General features: G+C 42.0%; 1 protein-coding gene across 2 annotated transcripts in view; it reads left to right on the top strand.

Moving 5' to 3' along the window:
* Nucleotides 1–224: 224 nt before the first annotated feature.
* rlim (ring finger protein, LIM domain interacting) overlaps nucleotides 225–6,000 on the top strand; it is a 45,465-nt gene continuing 39,689 nt past the window's right edge. Inside the window, exon 1 of one of the 2 annotated variants that reach the window (XM_078412112.1) lies at nucleotides 225–349. The gene's annotated coding sequence lies outside the window, so the exon portion shown is untranslated. Of the gene's footprint in view, nucleotides 402–6,000 lie in introns of both variants that reach the window. The other variant, XM_078412113.1, reaches the window with a different exon arrangement.

Genomic DNA, 6,000 nt, shown 5'->3' with positions numbered 1-6,000 from the left:
GATTGCCAGAGTATTTTTCCCAGGGTAGGGGAAGTTAGATGGAGAGAGAGGAAAAGCAAGGGTTACTTTAAGTTAGAGGTCAATATTCATGCTGCTGGGGTTTAAGCTGCCCAAGCGTTGTTTCTATTTGTCCTGACCTGTTGCCGAGCGGTAACCGGAACCTTTCTCCGGCGACAAGCCGGTTGCGAAGGACGGGGGCAGGGTTTGGAGGGAGGGACGGGCGGGGATCTCGGTGGGACCGGGTCGCCGCCTTCCTGTTTCCACTTGTCGCCGCCTAACAATGGTGGAGGCGGTGTGAGGAGCGCGGCCTCGACTCAACGCGGCGTCTCTCTTTGGCCGGATTGAGCTGGTGAGAGCGCCGAGTCATGCGGGGGCCCGGCCTGCTCCGGGCCGCTCCGGCCGTGAGTTTACTGTCCGCGGGAGGGCGCGCAGCCTGGCCGCGCTGGCTGCCGCTGTACGCGAGTCCCAGGCATCGGTCGGGGCCTGGAAGGCCGGCGCTCCCCTTGGGCCCCGGTCGCTTAAAACAGCCCGCCGCGGCCGGGCGTAGCAGCCTGCTCTCAGCAGGGCGAAGGAAGAAAGCACAAGCCTTCAGAGGCTGCTATACCCTCCCCATGAGTGGGGAGTAGATTTTACATAAATCACCAAGTAGCGCCCGGCCTAGGAGCATTTTGTCGCTTCAGTCTTTGTTCCTCTGATTTTTAATACAATGTTTTAAAAACAGTTTTGGTTAATTCACTCGGATCAATTACTATTCTGGTCTGTTTTTCTGCCCAATTTCACCGGCAAGTTTCCCGTGTCTTATGATCATCATGAACAGACGATTCTGCTGCGCTGGGTTTTCGTACAGTAACATTTGGAGTCGAAAGGCAGTCGTGGTTTCACGTTCTCTTTTATTTTGCGAGACCGTTACAGCATCTCCGATCAAAGCACCGTTGAAATTAATGCATTACGATTTTTAACTGATTGCGTAATTGGCTTTATGTAGGTCAATATTTTGATGTATTAACACGAATGACTCCTCGGTACCTGGAAAAGAATGGCTGCCATTAAGCGAATTATTAAAGTTCCATATTCATTTAGTAAACTTTGCCATCTTAAAGATAGAATATTTATTAGTACTGCAGCCGGCTTGCAGCATCCGTTTATTGAGTTTGTTACAACGTTCTGCTGATTTATTAGCTGCATTGCAGTATCATACATTAGGAATAACTAATATTTTCAAACTAAAATATACAACTCTAGAATTGTTCATCAATTGTGTTGATCTATATTTCTAAACAAACGAAGTTCCCATTGATCAGGGAAAAGATAGATAAGTGGGGGAGTGATGTGCAATAACTTCATGCGTTTTGGAGGAGTTAAGATTTTATTATTTGTCACCTTTATTTTCTTAACATCTTTTGAATGTGACATCTTGCTTTTTGTGTGGGGCCTTTATTGCTTAGATCAATATTTTAATGCCATTTTCCCTCTCATAGTTATTGGTTCTATCCATTGGCACTTGACAGGTTTGAGGGCAGAGATACTCGAGAATTATTCATGTAGAATAGATGTAGAACTTGTGCTTCGTAGTTGGTATCTTTAAATGTCTTTTTCCTTGAAGCCTGTATATTAACCATTTTGCATTTACTCATTTAAGCAAATAATTGTTCCCTCCAATTATTTAATTGTAATGTTTATCTTAACATACACAACCAAATGTCTTTGAGGTTGTGTATTGAAAATCTAATTATGGGGCAGAATTATACCTGTATGGAAAACCAAAATATTTGAGATCTGGATACCTAAAATATGAACAAATTAGAAATGCTTGTCATGCAATTTTTGATGAAAGTGAAAGGGTTAATATTTTAGATGATCTTTCATGTCATGTGGATTGATTTGTTAGGATACCATATGGAATTTTAAAAAAGATAATTGGTTATCAATATATTCACTTGCAGGCTGTACAATGATCTCTGATTTCTCAGTGGCCCAAAATGGAATCGAGGGTACACGAGTCCTTATTTAATTTTGATTTTTTTTCCTTTAGTTCTATTTAGCCCTGTAAAAAACAGATTGAACAGTAAAAAAGTCCAGCCGAACGGAGAATCCTGAATTTTAAAAATATGATCTTATTCACATTTTATAGATTTCATCCAGATGGAAAAGATTGTTAGAGGTAGGTAAAATTGGCCTAATAAGGGAATAATTTCTAGGTTTCCACCAAATCGGATTTTGAACATTGTGGCTCTTCCAGATTGTTGGAGTAGTGTATCTATCCCTGCTGCTTCAATTGGCTTTTAATTCGGTAGTGTTCCTATCCAACTTATGTCCCTTGGTGAGTCAAAATCCAATTCTAAAACTGGCTAGATATTTGATTGGAGTTTTGGTCTTTTTAATTTCACTTTTCACTAGGGATAGCGGATCTTCTAGCCTGGTGCCACTTTCCAGTGGTAACCTTTTTAACTGCAATTCCCTTAAAATTTAAATATCTGTCAAACTTTGTCTTAATATCCTCAGTAATTGAGCCTTCATAGATTCAGATTAGTTTGTCATATCCACCAAGCTGCAAATAAATCTCAATTCACTTCAAACTCAGAGTATATAATATACATTAATGATAAATACAATAATAAATACAATGACAAGGGCAAAGCAACAAAATTATACAATATTGTAGTGCAATTCAAAACAGTGCATAAAGTTTTAAAGTACAATAATGGAATAACAGACTGAGGTAGAGTTAATAGTAAGAGTAAAAAATAAGTCACAAAATGTTGGAGTAACTCAGCAGATCAGGCAGCATCTTTAGAGATCGTGGATAGGTGATATTTCAGGTAATGGATGGAAGAGGTTGACGAGCCTGGGATGGACTAGGCTGTGTTCACCATCATCTGCGTTCGGATGGTCAAGAGCAGAGCAGTTGCCATAGGTGCGAGTCAGGCAGAACAGTTAGAGATTGTGAAGCCACTTCCTATTCCCATACCGACACTGACCCAATGGAATGAACATTGAATTCTCCAATTTTTGGTTACCTCTAACTACTCTCCCCCTCTCCATTCCCAACCCTCCTGGACTCCCACCTATTTCGCCCTCCCCTGCTACTTTCCTCCACTTGGCTTCACCTTGTTATCTGCCTGTCAGAAAATCCCCCTTCCCTATGGCCTATGTTACCTGCCAAGCTTTGTCGTGCCTCTCTCCTTTTCCAGCTTTCCTCTCCTCCCATAATCAGTCTGAAGAAGGGTCTTGACCCAAAACGTCACCTATCCATGTTCTCCAGAGACATTTTCTGACCTGCTAAGTTACTCCAGCACTTTGTCCTTTTGTCCATAATTTTGTGACTCAGATAACTGATGCTCGACAGCGCAGGCAACGGAAGCATCATCTCCACATCGACCGTCAAATGCCTTGGAATTGTAGATGTTTTGCTGTGTTTTTTAATCACATATTTCTAAAATGGAGAATATAGGCCCAATCTGCCTTGTATATCCTTATGATAAATCCTCCATGGCAGGAATCAATCTACCAAACCTCTGTGCTCCCTTTAATCCTCCCTTGGGTACGGAGACCAGACAAGTATCCAATATTCCATGTACAACCAGGGACTTGTAATTGGAGCAAGTTGCTTCTCCTCTTGTACTCTTATCCTCTGGCTTGCAAGCCAGTTTAGCATTTGCCTTCCTAATTATGTTAACAATTAATTACTTGTTAAGTAAATTAATTACAAATTACTTGTTAACTAATTACCTGCATGTTAATTTTTTGTGATTTATGTGCAAAAATAAACATGTCCCTCTGAACATGTCTTTTAATCTCCCAGCATAATGTATCGGAAGCAAGTAAATGTAGCTTTGTTGGAAGTTTTTAACTTAAGTACTGAAGTCTGTGATCGGGGCATCTTGAATTAGTTCTTGCGCTTGGAGAAATTAATTATCATAAAGTTGCCATTGAGGATATACAGAACTGTGTTTTTATTCATCCTTCCACAAAGTATGAATTGGGGATAATTGAAAATCTGTACAGTTGTTTTGTTGAAAAACATAGGAATTTGGGATAATTTATTGTAGAATTATTCTTTGCCAAAAACACAATCTTTGTGTAGTTAATTACACTAACTGCATTTACTGTTTTAAAATCCTGCTTTAGCATTTCTCATTACATCTCCACTGTCAAATATATTTGCTTAATAATTCTCTGGTAACTGAGCAGGAAGGTTTTACAAGAATTGTACATAAGCTTGTTAGGCCACGCCAGTTGTATTTTACACAGTTCTGGTTATCTCACGACAGGTAAGATGTGATTGTCTTGGGGTTTTTTTTGTGGGAAATGTACGTGGATATTGTCAGGATTGGAAGACTTTTGGAAAGAGATTGGATGGGTTGCTTTTGTTTCTTGGCAGTTATTTCCTTTGTTCTGAATGATACTGAAAGGGTGCATAATTAAGGAGTATAAAACAATGAAGCCCAACAAAGAATAATTTGGAAGGAACTATTTAGATGAAAGGTCCGAAAGTAGAAGTGGATGGTTTAGTGGGGGTAAATGAGGAAAGTTTTTTTTTTTATCCCTTGGAGGATACCAGGAGTCTGGAATTGAAAGTGAGTGAGGCTAAACGTAAATTGGAGGAACAGCATCTCATAGTTCGCTTGGGTAGCTTACAACCCAGTATGAATATTGATTTCTCCAAATTCAAGTAACTCTTACATTCCCTCTCTCTCCATCCCTCCCCCACTCAAGTCGTACCAGCTTCTCGCTCTCTAGCAAACAGCTAACAATGGCCTGTTTCCTTTATCATCGTTACTTTTTTGCATATCTTTTATTCATCTATCTATATATATTACTAAAACTCTCTGACCGTGTGTATGTGAGGGGGTGTGGGGGAAGGGGCACAGTGGGGGGCAGGAGAGAGTGGGGGTGGGGGGAGGGGAGGGAGGTGGGGGGAGGGAGAGGGGAATAGGGGTGGGGTGGGGAGGGGGGAATGGGGGTGGAGGCAGGGCTGGGGGAGTGGGGGCAGGGGAGGCACAAGTGGGGGGGGTAGGGGGGATGGAGTGGGTCAGTGGGGGGAGGAGGGGGGGATAAGGGGGATTGACTGGAGGGAGTTGAGGGTTCTACACCAATACAGGAGAGGCTTTGAGTCCAGGGCTCACTCAGTGACGACACACTCTCCCCTTCCCTGTTCCCCCTCTATGAGGAATGGGCCCAACGGGACCACTTGGTCTAGTTTGTTCTAAATCTCTCTGCATCACCATCTGTATCTCTCATTTCCCTTTCCCGTCACTCTCAGTCTGAAGAAGGGTCCTGACCCGAAATGTCACCCATTCATTCTCCGCAGAGATGCTGTCTGTCCCGCTGAGTTACTCCAACATTTTATGTCTATCTTCATCTGGAATTGAAAGTCTGGAAGCATGGGGGAGGCACAGACCGTTGCCATGTTTGACGAGTGCCAGGATGTGCATCTCCCCAACAGCCATGACCTACAGGGCTACAAATTAAGTGCTGGAAGGTGGTATACAATTAGCTTGCTCTTTAAAAAATATGGTGCCTCCTATGCCATAAAATTTCCATGAATTCCAAATTATTTTACTGCAAAAACAAATGTTCAAAAATACCTCCATCCTGTTAGGTCTTGCCTTTTCTTGATCATGCTAGAGAAAGAGTTGCCTGCAGAGAAAGTCCGAATCACTGGCAACAATATTGGGACTTTTATGAAATCTGTTTTTCGCAGTTTGTGAATGTAATGATGGTTTTCCCATCAGTATTCATTCGCAGACTTTAATCAGCTATTGCACCACATCGCATTTTGTCTCCCTCTGCCTACCCCATTGACATTTGATCCTTGCAGTAACCCTGGCCTGAGCCGAACACACACATTCTGGTCCTATCCATACCGTCCCATTTTTTTTGTGCAATTTAATGCTATCTCTCTTCCCTCTTTCCAAGTTCTGGTAAAGGGTCTATAAGTTAAAAAAAATAACCCTCTTATTTCCCTTTCCACATGTGCTGCCTCACTTTCTATGTGTT

This window comes from Rhinoraja longicauda, chromosome 15, assembly GCF_053455715.1.
Source record: "Rhinoraja longicauda isolate Sanriku21f chromosome 15, sRhiLon1.1, whole genome shotgun sequence".
NCBI classification, from domain to species: Eukaryota; Metazoa; Chordata; class Chondrichthyes; order Rajiformes; family Arhynchobatidae; genus Rhinoraja; species Rhinoraja longicauda.
Note: the sequence above shows the minus strand (reverse complement) of the source record. Positions and strands in the feature narration are given on the sequence as shown.